We start from the raw sequence: 18,593 nt of genomic DNA on the forward strand, positions 1-18,593 counted from the left end.
AAATCCAGAGAATCATCCGTACCATCTTCAAGAACCTGTGCTCTAATAAAATGCAAAACACAGAAGAAATGGACAGATTCCTAGATACATATGAATTACTAAAGTTGAACAAAGAAGATAAAATTCATCCTAATTAATCAGTGAAATTGAAAATGTAATCAAAATTTACCAACAAAGAAGAGCCCATGTCCTGATAGTGTCACTGCTGAATTCTACAAGACATTTAGAGAAGAACTATTGCCAATACTCTTTAAACTTTTCAATGCAATTGAAAGGGAAGCAATACTTCCAAATGCATTCCTAGAAGTAAGTTTTACTTTGATTCCAAAACCAGGGAAAGACTGAACCAAAAAAGAGAACTACAGGCCAGTCTCCCTAATGAACATAGCTGTGCATACATACTTACATTTATATAACTTCCATGTCTGTGTGTGAAGTTGTCTTTGCCAAACCCCCTTGAAGCTCAAAATACAATAAGATCTTTCCATACTTACTTCAATTTTGCTTATTTTCAGCATGGACATCCTATCTCTCCTTGATGTGAGGACACATTTAGACTCCAAATATAATTCATAAGAAGTTATTTTACAGCTATGTTCTTTCTGCATTATAATTTAAGATTGATAACGTGGAAGCAGCGAGTCTTATAGAGGACATCTAGATAACTGGATAATAAAAAATTGAAAGGTTATATAAATAGATCATGGAATATAATAAATATTTATGGAACCCATGAGTGAAAAGAAAAAGCATATAAGGAACCTTAAGTGAAACGAAAGGCAATTCTAGAATTCTTTCCTTGTGGGGAGGAGTAGTATTTCAGGAGAGAGGCTAGCCTTCAACAGTGTCATCTGTGGTATTTTTTTTTAAAGTTCATGATCCGAGAACGGCTGGCCATGTAGTTTATGTGAGGTTCAGAGTTCCATCCCCAGCACCACAAAACAAACAAACAAACAAATAGGTCAAGATTATCATTCTAATACATGTTTGAGGTTGCCCCTTGGTGAAAGTGGTATTTGTTTCTGCCTTGATGTTCTCTAGTCTTAAGGTGTTGTCCTTGAGATTTATGCTGCTCTACTGGCCAGCAGAAAGAGGAAATAGAGAAGTGAAGCTCAAACCTGTTTCCTTTAAGAGCATAACCCACAGTTGTACATGCTTCTTCTCAGACCTTATTAGCCAGAATTTTTCTGTGTAACCAAGAGAGACTGGTAAATCAGCTGACACCAGAGAAGCGGAAAACAAATATTGTGGACAGATAGCATTAGCTTACTGTCCACTGAGAAAAAGACGTTAAGCAATTATTATACAAATATATATTCAATTGTAGGTGTAGAAAACAAATCACTATAAACTAAAAATGTAAGTGTTAATATGGTCAATAGCAGAGCAGTCAAACCTAATCTCGTGATTTCCGTTTTTCCTTCTTTTCCTATCTTCTTGTGAACTGAGATTTTTTTTTTCATTATGGGTTTTACTTTTGTTTTGTTTTTAGTTTTCCACTTATTCTCTTCTGGCTTATTTGCTTTGTTTTGTTTTGATTTGTTATTTGCTTTATTTTTATAAAGTTTGTTCTGAGGCTTGCCATATGAACCTTCTGTAAGTAATATACTCCCTCCTGTGGTACGTGTAATGGCTTTGTAATGCATGGGCCTGAACTGTTTTCCAGAATTCCCTTCTCTGTTTCTGGCACCAGTTCTCTTTTGCTTCTGCATGCAGACAGCAGAGCAGGGACACTAGCATAGTTGCAGCTCCTGCATGCTGTCACTCACCTGCTGGTTCACTTTGTTGGTCTGGGGTGAGAGCCAGACTTGCAGCTGATCTACATCTTCTGTCCCCAGTCCCCTCTAGCTGCTCTCACTCTTGGTCAACTATGTGTTTAACTTTCTGATAAAAGTTCCTGCTTTCCCCTTTCATTCAATTTGGAGGTGCAGAGAAAATTGCAATGAAGTTTAGTTCATCCAGTTTATACTTGTGAGCTACTATTAGTTCTTACTCCCTCTCCCTATTTTTCCCCACTGCTTTCCAGAGGTTTCAAGTTCCATGCCAGACCCAAAGATAATATACCCTTATAGGAATTACTAGATGGCATTACTTTTAATTCTCTGCACTAAATTGTAGAGTCCAAAACTTGTATGTTACCTATTACTGTGTAACAAATTATGCCAAAATTTAGTAGCTTTAAACAAGAGACTTTAAAAATAATTTCAGTTTCTGTGGGTCGGAAAATTGCAAGTTGGATTAACGGAGGATTTCTCCATGGGGCTTATATTGAAGTTGCATATTATCTGAACTTATCGGGGCTGGAGGAAAGGTTTCTGAGGTACCTCGCTTACATGGCTAGGGAGACAGCACTTCCTGCTACGAAGCCTTAGGGAGAACTGAATGTCTTCAAGACAGAGGGAAGCCATCAAGTCATAACTATAATGCCTTCTGTTCCAAAAGTGACTCAGAATCATTTCTGCAGAATTCTTTTGGTCACGTGGTCACCCAGTTTACTACACAACTGCGTAAATATGAGAAGATGAAGATAATTGGGGGGCATCTTAGAAGCTGGCTATCGCATACCATATACTTCTGCTTCTCTCTTATCCTTCCTGCTACTGTTGTCATACATTTTACATACATTTTAAACACTAGACTGCATTGTCTTACTTTTCTTTTTTTTTAATTCATTAAGGTTTTTTTTTGTTTTGGTCTTGTTTTGTTCATTTTGCTGTACCAGGGATCTAACTCAACTCAGGACATTGTGCTTGCAAGGCAGGTGCAGAGTGAGCTAAATCCCCAGCCCCTTTTATTTGGTAAGTTTATTGGTACATTTTAGGTATACAATATGATGACTTCATCACTGGGAATTTGTACCTTTACATGATATATCTTGGTGCCTATTTTTTTCCCCATTCCCCCCTGTAACCCTATTTACAGAAGACTTTGTTTTCATTTTTTTTCTTTTCTCATATTTATTCCTTTGCCTTCTTTCATTTCCCCTGTGCCTCGCACTTCCCCTTCCCCTTTGGACCTTTTCTTCATTGTCATCTAAAGAAATAAAAACAAGAAGAAAATAAATTTTCATATATGTACCTTGATATTTGTCATTTCTACCACTCTTCATATTTTTCTGTCTGAAATAATTTTCTTTCCAGCAAAAGAACTTCTGTTGTTTTTTGTTTTGAGAGCAGGACTTGCTGTGTTCCCCAGGCTGGCCTCAGACTCTTGCTCCTCCCACCTTAGCCACCTTAGTGCTGGGAGACAGGCGTGTCTCACCATACTTGGCTTTCTGATTTTCTGTAGTGTAGGTCTATAGTTCTGCTGGTGGGAAATTATCTCTTCTATTTTTCTGAACAGGTCTTTACTTTGCCTTTATTATCTTCACTGGATATAAAATTCTAGATTGATGTTCTTTTTGTTTTCTTTCAAACAGTTTTAGAGAAGTTGCTCCATTGTCTTCTGGCTTCCAATATTTTGATGAAAAGTCACAGACAAAATTATACAGATAATGTGTCTTTATCTTTGCTCTTAGGAATTTATCTTTGGACAATGACCATTTGCTTATGATGTGCCTTGACTTTTCAAATTTGGTTCTCCACGCAGCATATTCTGAGAGAGTTTAGGGTTCTGGTGGCTTACTTGGCAGTGCACAGGCTCCCCCAGGTGCAAGGCTGGCAGGTTCAGTAGGAATTGGACAGGAGGAAACCTCAGGCCATGACCAAGGCCCAGCAGCCCCTGCTGGCCCCAGAAGATCTCTGAATAACTGGATCAATCGTCACACGTGGCCCTGCTGAAGGGCGTGAGCTTTGGTGATGAAGCTCTTCGCAGCTGAGGCCAGCTCTGAAGAGCTCACAGATAAAGGCTCTTCACTGACAGCGCACTCAGAGTTGGGATAGCAAGTCTTTCATTTAAGGGGGAATCTCAGCAATTGTTTCTTTTGCCTTCTCTTTCTCTTTTCATTTTTTTCCCTCGTTTTTTTCTCTTTCTCTCTCACAATACTGGGAATTGAATCCAAGGCCTTCACACTGAGCTACATTCCCAGCCTTTCAATTTTATTTATTTATTTATTTATTTAATTTTGAGACAAAGTCTCATGAAGTCACTAAGTTGCACAAGCTAGGCTTGAATTTGCTCTCCTCCTGCCTCAGCCTCCCAGAGTGCAAGGATTATAGTTGTACACCACCACACCCAACTTCATCAGTATGTTTCTATGTGTGAAACGATGGGTATGATTTTATAATTGTCATTCTGCTTGGTGCTTATGGAGCATTTTGCCTATGAGTGTTTATAGTTTTTCATCAAATTTGGAAGCATTTATGGTTAATATTTTAAAAAATTAATTTTGTAACAGTTCTCTTTGGAACAATATTAATGTTTAATAAAATGCACACATTTACTCTCTGAAATATTATATAGGGATCACTGTCTCAATTAAGATATTTAGTGTCCACCACTCATAAAACATTCCTTATGAGATTTCTTGCTTTCTTTTTCTTCCTTTCTATTTATTTATTTATTTTTGGTATCAGGGATCGAACTCAGGGCCTTGGGCTTGCCAGGCGGGTGGCAGAACCACTGAGCTAAATCCCCAGCCCTTCTCTTTTCTTTTTCTTTCTTCCTCCCTTCTTTCCTTCCCTCTCCTCCTTCCTTCCTCTCTCCCTTCCTCCCTCCGTTCCTTCATTCGTCCCTCCCTGCCTTTCTTTTTTCCTTCCTATACTGGGAATTAAACTCAGGGCCTCAGGTGCTAGGCAAACACTCTACCACTGAGGTATATCTCCAGTCCTTTTTATTTTAAACAGGGTCTGGCTAAGTTTCCCACGCTGTCTTTGGGCTTACAATGCTCTTACCTCAGCCTACTGAGTAGCTGGAATACAGACATGCCACACCATGGCAGCTCCCTGTGAGTTTTTAAAATCCTTTCCTCTTACTACTCCATCCACATGAACTGCCACACTGTTGTCTCTAACAAAAGAATAACTTAGATTTTATTCAGTTTTATAAATATAGAATTGCACAGAATTTACTTATCTGATCTAAATTTCTTTACTCAGAATAATTATTTTGAAATTTATCCATGCTTTTGCAGAAATCAAAAATTCATTATTTTTAGCCAAGTGTGGTGGTGCTCAACTGGAATCCCAGCACTCCAGAGGCTAAGGTCAGCCTAGGCTACATAGTGAGGCCAAGGCCAGCCCGAACTACATCGCAAGACCTTTTTTAAAAAAAAGGGGGGGTCATGGTTTTTGTCTTTGCGGTTCCGCCACCTGCCTTGCAACCACAAAGACCCAAGTTTGATCCCCAGTACCAAAAAAAAAAAAAAAAAAAGTTCATTACTTTTTCTTTTTGGCAAGTATGGAGCATTGTTTCCAAATTTGGTTATTACCAATAATAGAAGTAGTGCTGTCATGAAAATTTGTGTACAAGTCTTTTATACACATATGCTCTCATTTCTCATGAATAAGTACTTGAGGATCAGGTTAAAGTCTGGCTGAGACAGCAGTGCCGCACCCATCTCTCCTGAGAAAACTGCGAGACCTATTAGGGCTAGAATAATCCGCTCCCTTGGGTGTGTACAGATCTGACTTTAGACAGATAAACTGTTCCTCTCACCAAATATCCTGACTCCACCCTGGTTCCACCCCCGCCCTACCGTATCCAATAGGGATCCAGTAGCTCCACCCCGGCTCCACCCCCTCCTTTACCCTATATAAGCCTGGGCAGTTGCGGAATAAAGCAGGTGTTCCAGAAACTTCCCCGGAATTCTTGTGGTGATTCCATGTTTTGTCCTCCACGTTCAGCCACCCCCCCCCCGGAAACTGTTGCACGAGCGGGCTTGCAGACGGAAACAACATTTGGCGCCTGAACAGGGGACTGCTATACTGGGTAAAGATTGAAGTTTCGGGTAAGGATCCCTATTATGCATAACGTCATGAGTCTAGAACAGCCGGTACAGGCCTCCTTAGTAAAGGGTCCTCATGCCATAAAGCCATCTGAGGAGTTTCCAGTCCAAACTCAGGCAAGTGTAGGGCTCCCTGAACTCTGTAAAGATGGCGGACAGGGCCGGGGATTTAGCTCAGCGGTTCGGTGGCCTGCCTTGAAAGCGCAAGGAGCCCAGTTCAATCCCCGGTATCAAAAAAAAAACCAAAACAAAATAAAGATGGCGGACAAAAGCTTCTCAAAAAAGATGGCGTGGGCAGCCCGTCTCTTCTGCTTTCTTCTTCCCCAAAGGCGTCAGCCCCGCCCGCTGGTCTCTCACTTCCTGTCAACCCCCCCATCACTGGAATAATGGTCATCAGGAAGAGCCTACCTTTTCCGATCCAAGATGGCTGCCTCCACCATGTGCGCCGCCATCTTGCCGGATGAGGAGAAACAATCCTTTCGATCCTGCCTTAGCATGGCTTCGGGGTCCTGGGCCTCCACACTGCCCAGACTCCTCCTCCAAAGCCCGATCTGGCATAGCTGAGAGCTCCGGAAAAGTTTCAGAGCAAAAGACCTGCAGCTTCGGGTCCCTGGGGCCTGCTGCCCGGAGGTGGGAGGGGAGCCTGGTCTGCGGCCGAAGGTCCTTTTGTCTTCCCTGGCCTCCACTGTGCCTGCCTCCCACTGTGGATCCTGTCACCCCAGCTGCTTGCGGGGCCCCACTCCCCAGGACGCGTTAGGGCCCAGCGGGGAGAGGGTTGCGAGTACGGGGCAAGGCCGGCTAGACGGGGGCTGCGCTGTCCCCCGCATGTGGCCACAGGGGCTGGTTGTTCCCCGGCCTGTGGCTACTGGCGCTGTCCGCTCAGGAACAACCTTCTTGCCACAAAGCCTTCCATCTCTACTTCGTCCTGGGCAAATCAAGTACCTAACCCCCCCATCTCTTTTCTTGTTCTGCCTTCCCCTTTTGTGTTTGTTTTACCGCTTTTATCGATCCTTCTTTGTTTAATCGTACAGAAACTTGGGAGTTTATATTTTGCTAGAACACCCTGGGCCGTTTGGGTCCCCGTTGATCTCCCTTTGGAATGAAAAGTTCAGATCATCTCTTTAATCGTATGCTTCATCCCACAGTAAGAAAAATTTTGAAATTTCTGCCCTTATTGCTGTCATCATGTCTATGGTGGCAGCCATTTCTGCCACAACAATGGCAACAGTCACCTCACAAAATCAAGTGGTGACAGCAGCAATGGTCAAGCAGCTACCCTGCTATTTCAAGATTTCCGCGCACCCATACTCAATTTACAAATACAATTAAACTTGGCTTGGGAGGAATTAATACCCAGGCGTTAAATGTTGTAACTTTATTGTTTTTTTCTTTTATTGAGTTTATTGGTGCATTTTAGGTATACAGTGCAGTTACATTCATTTTTTGGATCTTGTACTTTTACATGACAGATGGTCTTGGTTCTCATTTTTTCCCCTTGTCCCTGTCTTCCCTTCACCACCTTAGATGTTGACACTCTAATGTGTGGTGTACCATTTGGTCAGAAATTCAGGCTGGATGGAATAATTTGAGTAGTTGGATGCGTGGATTGATATTGGGATCCCTATATATATTAACCTTGTTTGGCATATTGTTATTGCTCTTTATTTTAAAGATTAGACATGCCAGTAACAAAATCATAAAAATGTGATCCTTTTTTGGCTGAGGCTCTGGAGTCAAAGACAAAAGGGGGAACTGAGGATCATGTTAAAATCTGGCTGAGACAGGAGTGCCGCACGCATATCTCGTGAGAAAACTCCGAAACCTATTAGGGCTGGAATAATCCGCCCCCTCGGGTGTGTAGAGATCTGACCTTAGACAGATGAACTGTTCTCTCAAAAACCTCTAAGGTCCTGACTCCATTTGCCTCAGCACCTGAAGCATACAATCCTAAAACTGTCATGTGGCCATTAACGATATGCCAAATATCCCAACTCCATCCTGTTTCCACCCCTGCTTTACCCTATCCAATAGGGATTCAGTAGAGCCGCCCTGGCTCCACCCCCACCTTACCCTACATAAGCCTGTGCATTTGCTGAATAAAACGGGTGTTCCAGAAACCTCCCTGAGTCTGTGGTGATTCCGGCATTGCCCTCGCAGTCTGGGACCCCTGAATCCTGTTCTGTGAGCAGGCTCTTGGACAAAAACAACAAGTACTAATGAGTAGAATGGTTGGATCATGTGGTTCAACTTTTGACAAACTTTCAGACTATTCCAAAGTGATGGTATCACGTTACATTTCATCCTCAATGTCTGATTTCTTGTTTGTCCAAATCCTTACCAACACTATGGTTACTCCTGTTAATTTTAGCCACTTTACTAGGTTTGCATTGATACATTATTATAGTTTTAATCTGCATTTCCCTAATAATATTGAACTCCTTTTCATGTGCTGATTTTTCACCCATATATTTTTTTTAATTTATTTTTTCGCCCATATATTTTCTTTGATAGAGAATCTGTTCAAATCTTTTGCCCAATTTTTGGCTGGGATGTTTGTTTTCTTTACAGATATTAAAGTTCAAAGACGCTAGGATTCAAGACTTGTTTTCAGATACTGTCTTGCAATTATTTCCACCCTGCAGTTTATCTTTTCATTGATAGTCTGTTAAAGAACATAAGTGTTGAATCTGGGCATGGTGGTGTATACCTGCAATCCCAGCACTTGGGAGTTTGAGGTAGGATGATCACAAGTTTGAATTTTGTATATGGGGTGATAAAACTATATGATGAATGATTATATTTTAAAATTTGATTACCTTAAAAGACACACTGCCATTATCTCCCTCAAAATCCCCCCCTACACATCCACTTTAATACACTTACCCCACCATTCTTGGCACTTTTTGAAGCAGTTCTGGAAGTCCTCTTCTGTCAATGTCTTTATGAGGTATGATCAACATATGCTCAGTGCAGTTCCTGAGTGCCATCCCAAGGAAAGGCAGGCTCATGAAAATACTATGATGTGTTCTCGTTCACCGTATTTCCTACATCTGGCACTATCTGACTTCTGGCTCTTCCCCAAAGTCAAAATGTCTATGAAAAGTAAATGTTTTGAATGAGTTTGATTATAGAGGCAAACGTGACAACCCAACTAAAGACAATCACGAAAGAGACTTCCAGAACTATTTAAGAAAGTGACAAGAATGATGGGATCAGTGTGTTTGCAGTGAGGGGGAGTATTTTTAGGGGAATTAATGGCAATATGTCTTTCATTGTAATATTTTTAAAAATTTAAACAAACATCTTATTTTTTAGATACCTACTCGTTTTCACATAGTTTATTGGGCAGGTTATCCTTTCTACATTGAAGTGTCTTTTCACCCTTATAAAAAATAATTTGCCTGTTGATGTGTGGATTTCTGAACTATCTGTTCTGCCCCAGTGATCTATTTGTCTATCTTTATACTGTAAAAAAGTTTTATTAGTATAGTTTTTATAATCCTTGAAATCAGGTAACATTTGTTCTCTCCAAATTTCATTTTACTTTTAGATTTTTGTAATTCATCATAAATTTCACAATCAGTTTGTCAATTTCTAAGGGAAAAATAGCCCACTGGTATTATGATTGAAGTTGCACTGAATCAATAAATCCAGCTTGGAGAGAATTTACATCATAACAACATTTCGTTTTCTGACCCAAGAACATATTGTATCTCTTCATATATTTAGGTCTTTTTTTACTTTCTCTCAGGAGTGTATCGAAGTTGTGAGTAGGAAGTGGTTTTTGAAGTTTCTTACCTTTTAAGAATTTCTTCTGAAATTTTCACTTTAGATAATACACATTTTAGCTATAGAAGTTTATTTATATTCAATTTCTCTCTACATTCATATTTTCCTTTATGCACTTGAAATATTTGTAATACTTGTTTTTAATTATATGCCTAGCATCTTTGTGATTCTGGATTTCTTTCTGTAGACTTTTTTTCTCCAGTGCTGGAGATTGAACTCAGGGCCTTGCACATGCTAGCAAAGCACTCTACTACTCAAGCTACATCCTTAGCCTGCCACAGGCTATTTTATGGTTGAAATTTTCTTGCTTCTTTTCATAGTTTGAACACTTACATTTGATGTTGGACACTGTGATTATGCTTCCATACAAATTGAATTTTTTTGTCCTTTAATTCCATTGTTTCCTTTAAAGAACAGTGACACATTTTTCCCAATTTATTGTGCATTTACTTATATATCAGCGTGGTCTGTTTGAGGTTTGCTTTTATTATAGTCCATTTGTTCAGGTCTAAAGTAGCTCTACTGAGTCAGAGGTGGTGGTACACACCTATAGTCCCAGCACTCAAGAAGGAGAACAAAGCAGGTGAATTCTTGAGTCCAGGGGTTGGATACCAGTTTGGACAACAAGGCAAGACCCCCTCTCAAACAAACAAACAACTAAATAAATAATAAGTCCCCAGTTCAATCCCCAGCACAACATGCACAAATAAAGTAGACTTATTCTCTGGGAAGACAAAAATTATCTCCATCTTTCTTACCCGTACGTGCTCCTATATATAGTTGTTTATCTTACAAGTCCCTTCCTTCATAACTTCCATTTGCCCAATATGATGGGTTCCTTGCCCCATAGGGCTTTGTTTTAAGCTAATATTCCAAGGAGCCTGTATGCATACTTCTGGACTCTTTCTCTGTATCATCTCCTCCTGTCTGTGATTTTCAGTCACCTCAGTCTCCCTAGAGTTCAATCTCTGTCCTCTCAGCTGATCAACACCAGTTGCTCTGCTTAGGTTCCACCTTTCCAAAATGAGTTGGGAAATACTTCTAGGCAGAGGAGAATGCCAGGTGATTGTTGGGATCACCTCATTTGTTTCATTTTCCTTAGAGATTGTCATCCTCCACTGCATTTTCCCAATGTCTGGAAATAGTTATTTATATCAATATATATGTATCTTTCCTGCTATCTAGTTGTTCAGTATAGGAGGCTCCCCCCCCCCCAGTACTAGTTATTCTACCAGGGTTAGAAGTGGAAACTATCCATCTCTGGGACATTTCAAGATCATCACAAATTTGCTACTCTTCACATTGAGAAGTGGATTCTGAAATCCTGTCCTTTGAATCTGGTCTAGACTTAGTTTTGCTTGACCAGTAAAATGTGGGATGATTCTAAGATTCTTGCAGTCCTTGACTTTTGTGATCTTTGCTCTGGGGTAGCCAGTTACCATATAAGAAATTTGCTTACCCTGACATTGCCACCCTAAGAACAACGTGTAGACATGCTAACTGACAGTTGCAAGTTTTTCAGTCATTGCCATTAAGGCATCATATTTGTGAAGAAATGTTTTTTGGGCCTTCTAGGCCAGCTTGTTAGCTATGTAAAATCCAATGATCTCAATGACATAAGGAATCAAAAACAATCACCCAACAGAGATGCGGGTAATTCCCAACCAGCACAATGGTAAGATATAATATAATGATTATAGTTGATTATACAATAATGGATATGTGTCACAACCCCAGAGACATAGATTTTACTTAGAAGATTTCTCATTTGCATAGTAATAAATTCATTATAGTATTTGCTTAGTGATTCTTAGTGTTCTTTGAAGACTATATAGCACATTTGTTTAGGTAGGGTCTGTGAAAAGCATGATTTAGGATGTGAAGGTAGGGTTCCCAATCATCTTTGGTATTTAAATTATCCGGCATTCCTCATGGCTTCTCTGGTTCCATTTAGATCTTCTTGTGTCATAAAGCTCACTTTAGAAAATATTACCTTAAATTTTTCTTCTGGAGTCAAGGGTCAGGTTTATCCATTCCCTTTTTGCTTTCTCTTTCTCTCCTATCACTATAGAAGTTTGGAGTTACTTTGGTGCTCTTCTTTTTCCAGCTCCAACGCTCTTCACATCTATATTCTGGCCAAATTACTCATTTTTGGAGAGCAAAGCAATAGCAAGTCCCCTTTCCTAATTGCAGGGGAAAAGGAAAACTCTTAACTCACATAGCTTATTCAAAGACCACAGTTTAATGAATTAGTCACTAAAGCTTTGTATCAAAGCTACTCTATTTTTTGTTTTTGTTGCCTGTAGACTTAGAATTATATCAGGAATGACTTTTACAGTGGAATTCTATTGTACTTATATTTAATTGTCCAAAGTTCAATTAGAGTTAGGACAGAAATAAAGAAAAGCAAATGCTGAACTATTACAGATGATTCTGCCTGTCATTCCATCCAATGAATTTTGTCCTAGATTGAGCAAATCTTGGATGGAAGAGGTAAATCTACTGAGTCGATCATATTTGGGTCCCATGTGTTTCTTTTCATAAAAACACGTAGTCAGTATGACAGAAACGATTAAAGATAAGGATTTGTCCCAATAGCATGCCTTCCAAATGGAAGGTAAGTATTGTATTAGGGGTTCAACCAAAGAAATACTTTCAGTTCCAATGTTGAAGAAAAAGCAGTTGTGCTGGATACTTAAGAGAAGTGGTGCTGTGAAATCTGGCTTTTTCCCTAAGAGCACTTCCAGGATAATTCCTATTTATTTACTTATTTTTGAAAAGAGATAATTATACAGTTTTCATGAAGATGATTGCATGGGTTGGACGACAGCATAGTTTCAGGTAAAATAACATGAATGCTTTTGAGCAGAGGTAGAAAAAGGTACAAGCTACATCCAGACAGCTATAGGGGGTAAAGGCACACCAGCAGTCCCAGGTGAGAGGGAAAACTTGTCTGGCCGTCATCTCCTATGAGGTGTCCTGCTGGCACTACCTGTTGATGGAAGGGACTCTTCAGTGTCTTTGAGTGTTCTTTATGCCTTTTTTTCAGAGTTTTTTTTTTTTTTAAACCTCTTAATCACTTTCGGCTGTTCTGAAGACTTTGGTTATGTTTCTAATGTTCACCAGCTGCAGATTAACTATGACCACCCCAGCACATTCTTGAATGCTTTTTGTGAGAAGAGGTGAGTTGGAGATAAATTGCCCAGGGTTGTTTTTCCAGGTGTACTAACCTTCTAGCAGCCCCAGGCTTCCTGAAGCTATGCCCAATGTAATACATGCACAATGCACAACATTTGTATGTTCAAGAGTGCTGTGAAAGTACATCCCTATTCAATAGTAATTTTTTAGTTTAAACGATTTTTGCTCATAAAGTACAAATTCATTGGAATATTATTCTCTTATTTTCTTGGTGTGCATTTGTTTGGTTTTTGTGTATGGCGCTTTCCCTTCAATTTTGTGTCACTTTGTTTCTTCCTTAAATTTCTAGTGAGATTAGATATTATTTTTGGCTTTCACCACAGTTACTCTTTACAAGGGAAAGCTTTTAAAAATTGTAGGCTAAAGGGACTTGGGAGATAAAGATAGGTAGATATGTGTATTCAGTCTGACATTGTGATCTAAACTTCATCTTTGGTTTTGGTTTTGATGTTTTTGACAGCTAGACTACTAATTTTCCTTTCCTACACAGATTTTGGCTTGAGTTTCCCTTGATATTTCTCCCTGCTTTTTACTAATTTTGATACAAATCTCACAGTAGCTACCGTCTCAGAACTGAACTTTCTGCTTTTGGTATTGTGTTTAACATTATTACTGATCTCCCAGTTCCCCAGAATTGGGGAGAGGATCTGGGCATGGCCTTCTTCCTGTTCTACCCTCAGAGGCAGGCTGTGGTGGCAGCTGCCCTTGGATCCAGTTTCCCTTCCTCTTGGCTCCAGGGGCACGGTTTCCTTTCAGAACCATGCACTAAAATCTGTGCCCAGTTTTGCTTTACATCCTTTTACATGTTTTTCTCCATATCTAGAGCAGCCTCTTCCATACAGTCCCACCCAAATTTAGTTACTGCTTAGTCATTTTTAGTCTCGGTTCCAATACCACTTCTGCAAAATATTCTTTGTTGACTTCTCATATAACCTAGACCTCAGAGTGTTGTTGCCTTTTCTTCATGGCACTCATTAGAATTTACATTTATTCTCACCTGTGTTGTAATTTGATTAATGCATTTGTTTCTGAGACAAGGAGACTCACAATCATATCCCAAGGATCATGTCTATTTTGCTCATTGTATTTTCAAATTACTAGCATAGTGCCTGTATGAATTGTTGTATGAATACATGCCAGTTAATATTCAGTAATGTTTGCATGTAGACATTGGAATGATGAGACTGATATTTTAATATTTTTGCACTATAGAACAAATATTTATAGCATAGAACAACACACAGCTATATATCTATAGCATAGAATAACAACATATTTATAATATAGAAACTAGATGGTGACAATTTTAGTAGACACCAACATAAATTTCTTGAAGTATATATTTTTCGTAGTAATATTTTATTTAATAAACTTCAACTCACCTATATGTCAGAGAATCATTGTTTATAAGAACCCTATGATGACATACTTTGTTTTCATTTCCTAGCTTAAGTGTATTTAGGTAACAAGCATATGGTTGTATTAAATCAACTAATAATTGATTCAGTAGATTACATAAATTTGAATTCATTATATTTGTTTTATACATATATAGAAGAGAGTATGTTATCTGTATAATAGGTTCAATGTAGTACACAGTGCGTTTAGATTGTCAAATAGTTTTATAATCCTAAACATTCTATGGTATTTTGATTAGGGTCATTAATTAAAAACAAGTCCATTCTGTCCTAATTTAAGCAGCAATAGATATGGAGTAAATCACATTATTAGGATATGCACTTTATTTTTCAGTATAGTCCTGTTTTACCCTTGAAGTTATTAATAGAATTCCTTTCACCTTCTAATATATTTTAGTTCAAATGATAAAGTTTAGGTCACAGCACATAGGCTCATTGAGGGAGCTGGAGAAATGGATTAAGCTTCCAGGAATAATACCCTGAGGCACACCACGGAACAGGGCTAATGACTCCAGAACCCCTCCACAGATTTGTCCTGAAGAGGAGGCTGCCAGAGTCTTGGCCACTGACTCCAAAAGTCTCTGGTGCCATTCCTATCATGAGAAAATGAATTCCCTAAGCAGACCCCATTTTCCTACATAGCAAAACGAATTTTGTTTTTACTTAAACTATTTTTTAAAAATCTGTAAAAATGTAGTTTTTAGAATTCCAATGAAGAAAATAAGACAAAGTGAAAAACAAGATGAGTCTTTGAAGTATTTTGAGCAGTCACAAAACAGATATCTATTATAGTTTACTCCCTGTGTGGACATACATCCATTTTCCAAAGTTAAAAATAGCATCAAAAACTGTGTTCCCATCTAACAAGGTGACCTACTCCTTTACATAAATAAATAAACAATCAAATAAATTCACCCTCTCCCCGAGCAAGGAGATTCTACAAATCTTATTTAGAAAAAAATTGATCTGATCTATGGAGTGATGATTATATTTTTCCAATTCTGCCCTGACATTTTATGATATGAAGACTAAATTACAAGGTAAATGCCATTAAGCCTATTAAATAAGTAAGGGCCAAATAGAAAATCAATTGTGTTTTCTGCAAATGGTCTTTGGTTGATGTTTATAACTTTCTTCACTAACTAACCCTTCTGCCTTATTTTTATTTTCAAATCAGTGTTGATTTGATTAATTTGTTAATGTGGAGCAACTCAAACTTTCATTCTGTGGGATCTGAATCTCTTCTAGTTCTGGTTGTTTGAAGGAACTCCAGGCTTTCATCAGCATTCACGAGTGAGCATGCTGGTACCAAGAAGCATGCTATAGAAATGCTAGTATTATAAATTATATTCTTCTGTGTTCACATGGTTTCAGAGATTGTGAAGTAAAAAAACTTAGTGAGGTGCTACGGCTTGAAACCAGGGCCACATGCATGCCAGTCAAGTGATACTCCACTGAGCTATACCATACCCCACAGGTAAAATTGTTATTAGTGAGCACTGAGGAAATACTGAGAAGTACCATTCTCATTTTCATTTCTCACTTTCTAAGCTCATGTGTTCTGGCTAGAACAGGAAAAAACACCATGTATCTCTTGCTGTTTTATAGCATATACTGTATTCTACAGGAAAGCATTCCAATTTTGAAGAATATCTCAGTAGGTACCAAAATTGCTGCCTCTGTTTAGAAATCTCAGTGCCTCTTCGAATATCCTAATCATTTTGGTAGAAAATAATATTTATGGTCAGAAGCAGTGTTACATGAATCACAGTGACATTTGGTAAGTCCACAGATGGTGTTCCTGGCAGAAACTTAGTAGACTAGGTAACAAATTCATGTCAAGAATGTGTCAGTTTCAGAGAAAACATATTCCAAGTCTCCATGTTGGAAGAGGCCCTATATAATTAACCTGCCATCAGGTGGCTAGCTCTTCCTTTTGGGATTTGGGACATATGACAATACTCACGTTTGTCCACTGCTGCCTTTAAACTGTACTTAGAGGAAGGCTAAATCCAAGCATAAACCCTTTCTAGAATGATGGCCACTGTTTTCATGAGACCCCACACAGTAATTACTGCAGTGAGTGTGAAAAGAGATTAAATCCCCAGACATGTCATCTTTCCTAGTCTTCTTTTGAAAGCTGTCCACAGTATCTTTCTGATTATTCATGAGACTCAAATCTTCTCAAACTTTACATTTAGGCTGAGAGATTTTTGCTCCAATCTTGATTATCATCAGTCTTGTAATCTTATATCTCTGAAGTGCTTGACTTGCTAAAATTATTGACTATTGCCCATAAATTAATGTAGATAAATGGATCAGGAGATGTACTATTTAAAGGTCTGCTTGTTGTGGATATTTATTTTTCTACAGTGACCCTCAGGCCATCACTGAGTAGGGTTTTCATGCTGCAGCAGCCCCCTTTGAAAGAGGAGTGATTGAAAGCGGCATTAAAAAGAAAAACAATACTATCAGATATGGGTATAGAAGAACACTTCTATAATACAAGGGCTCCTATAGGTATTTCTCAGTATTGCATGGATAGTGAGCCAAAAAACAATTAAGCTGGAATATATTTTTTTTTTCTTAACCATCAGGTCATAACTTCTTAACAAAGCTAGAGTTGTGGCTAGAGAGAACACAGTATGCCAGGAATAGATGCCACCTGCTCTTACAACGTGTTTTCAGGACCTGCTTTGAGCCTGTTCATATATAAGTAATTTCAAAGGAGTGATGGAATGTTGCAAGAATATCAGACGGTCTAGCTCAGTAAATTACATAACTCATGATTTGTGGCAGGTTAATTTCCATACTCACATGGTGTAACACACACTCAGTCTCTCCTAGAATCCAATTTCAAGCCTAGGGTTTCTGCTATGGTTACTTACTGAAAAAGATATGGTTCTGTAAGACTTGAGGGCACACACTATGGCCTAGTTCTATTACAGTGTCCTCTATTGCTTTATGGCACGTGCAAAACTGAAAGAGTTTCAGGTGACTTGTTCAGTTATTTGAAGAAGCATAGCCAAATGTCACATATGTTTTCTCCAAAATACTAAAAAAATGAGCAAGCATTGTTTCTTTTCCTTGGTGACAGGGAAACCGTGGTACAACATTGTTCTTTTGTGTTGGAGGAGACATTTGGAGAAACTGAAACCACTGACCTTCCAGAAATTTCATCAAAGTGACATTACTGTATTTTTCATGTCTCCTACCCTTTGGGATGTGTGTATTTTGTGAAAGTATCTAGGGTATGTACTCTTCCTGTATAGAGGTATATTCTAATAATATCAGTTTATAAACCACTGTGCTGTTCTGGGGATTAAATTATCTCAGAGGCAGAGTTCCTGCTGTTCTTCAGCAGAGAAACCAGTGAAGAGTTCTTTTGACCCGGCCAGATGAAAAACAAACTGTACCTGATGTTCTTTAGTGGAACAGAGGAGAAGGAATCAGATCAATAGCTATCTCCCAAAGCTGGATTAATATTCTCTTAAATGACAATATCCTTGTGATGTTTGATGTATGCATGATAAGGCAACCTGATTAAACTTTAAAAAACCCAATTGTCACCTGGCAAGACCTATGCCTCTTCTGCAATGCTAGGTGAATAAATTAGATGATAATGTGATGGTAACCACTAGCTGTGCATCTTTTAAGTCTTTAATGTGTCACTAGTCTCTGTGATTACCCCAAGTTTATGGTACTGATTTTGATTAAATGTTTCGGGGGGAGGCTCTGAGTTCCAATGTCTAATGTGGTGCTTTGGGAAGTTCTCAAATGTATCTATTCACACTCTATTTTGAAAACAAAAAATCAACAAGGAGGTTTTCTGGGAGCTCTGGGCCCACTCAAACGAAGTCTTCAAAACACACTTATCACTCAGCTTCCATTAGCTCCCATTGTAGCTGGTGAACCATAGTAACTCTCTAGGTTCCCAGAGATCAACTGTAGCTTAGAGGCAATGTTCAGTAATCCCAAAACAGTGTTATCCTTGTTTTCACAGTATACAGTCATCCTTGCAAAATGGCTGCATATCTCATTGGTGAAGGTCAGAGAAAGATTTATATACCACTTACATACAAGATTTTCCCTCAAGGGTTTTCAGGATCTCTGCTTCATTGATGAGCTTTGTGGTCTGTGAACTGACTCAAGTCTTGGAGTTTGTTACTAGATTTTGACTATCCTGTCTTGTTCTTCAGAACTAGAGATTTTTATTTTGTTGCCATTTATTTTTGGATCTTTTAATAAAAAACAATCATAGTAGTGAAGTAGGATAGAAAAAAATAAAGACAGAAAGTAGAAAA

At 38.8% G+C, this 18,593-nt stretch overlaps 1 long non-coding RNA gene across 2 annotated transcripts in view; it reads left to right on the top strand.

Moving 5' to 3' along the window:
• Positions 1-5,714: 5,714 nt before the first annotated feature.
• Positions 5,715-18,593, top strand: part of LOC104867881 — a 587,910-nt gene continuing 575,031 nt past the window's right edge. For both annotated transcript variants that reach the window (XR_781883.3, XR_781884.3), the window contains exon 1: positions 5,715-5,887. This is a non-coding gene — a long non-coding RNA (uncharacterized LOC104867881). The remainder of the gene's footprint in view (positions 5,888-18,593) is intronic.

The sequence above is a fragment of the Fukomys damarensis genome, unplaced genomic scaffold (assembly GCF_012274545.1).
Source record: "Fukomys damarensis isolate Sample0158 unplaced genomic scaffold, DMR_v1.0_HiC HiC_scaffold_12, whole genome shotgun sequence".
NCBI lineage: Eukaryota > Metazoa > Chordata > Mammalia > Rodentia > Bathyergidae > Fukomys > Fukomys damarensis.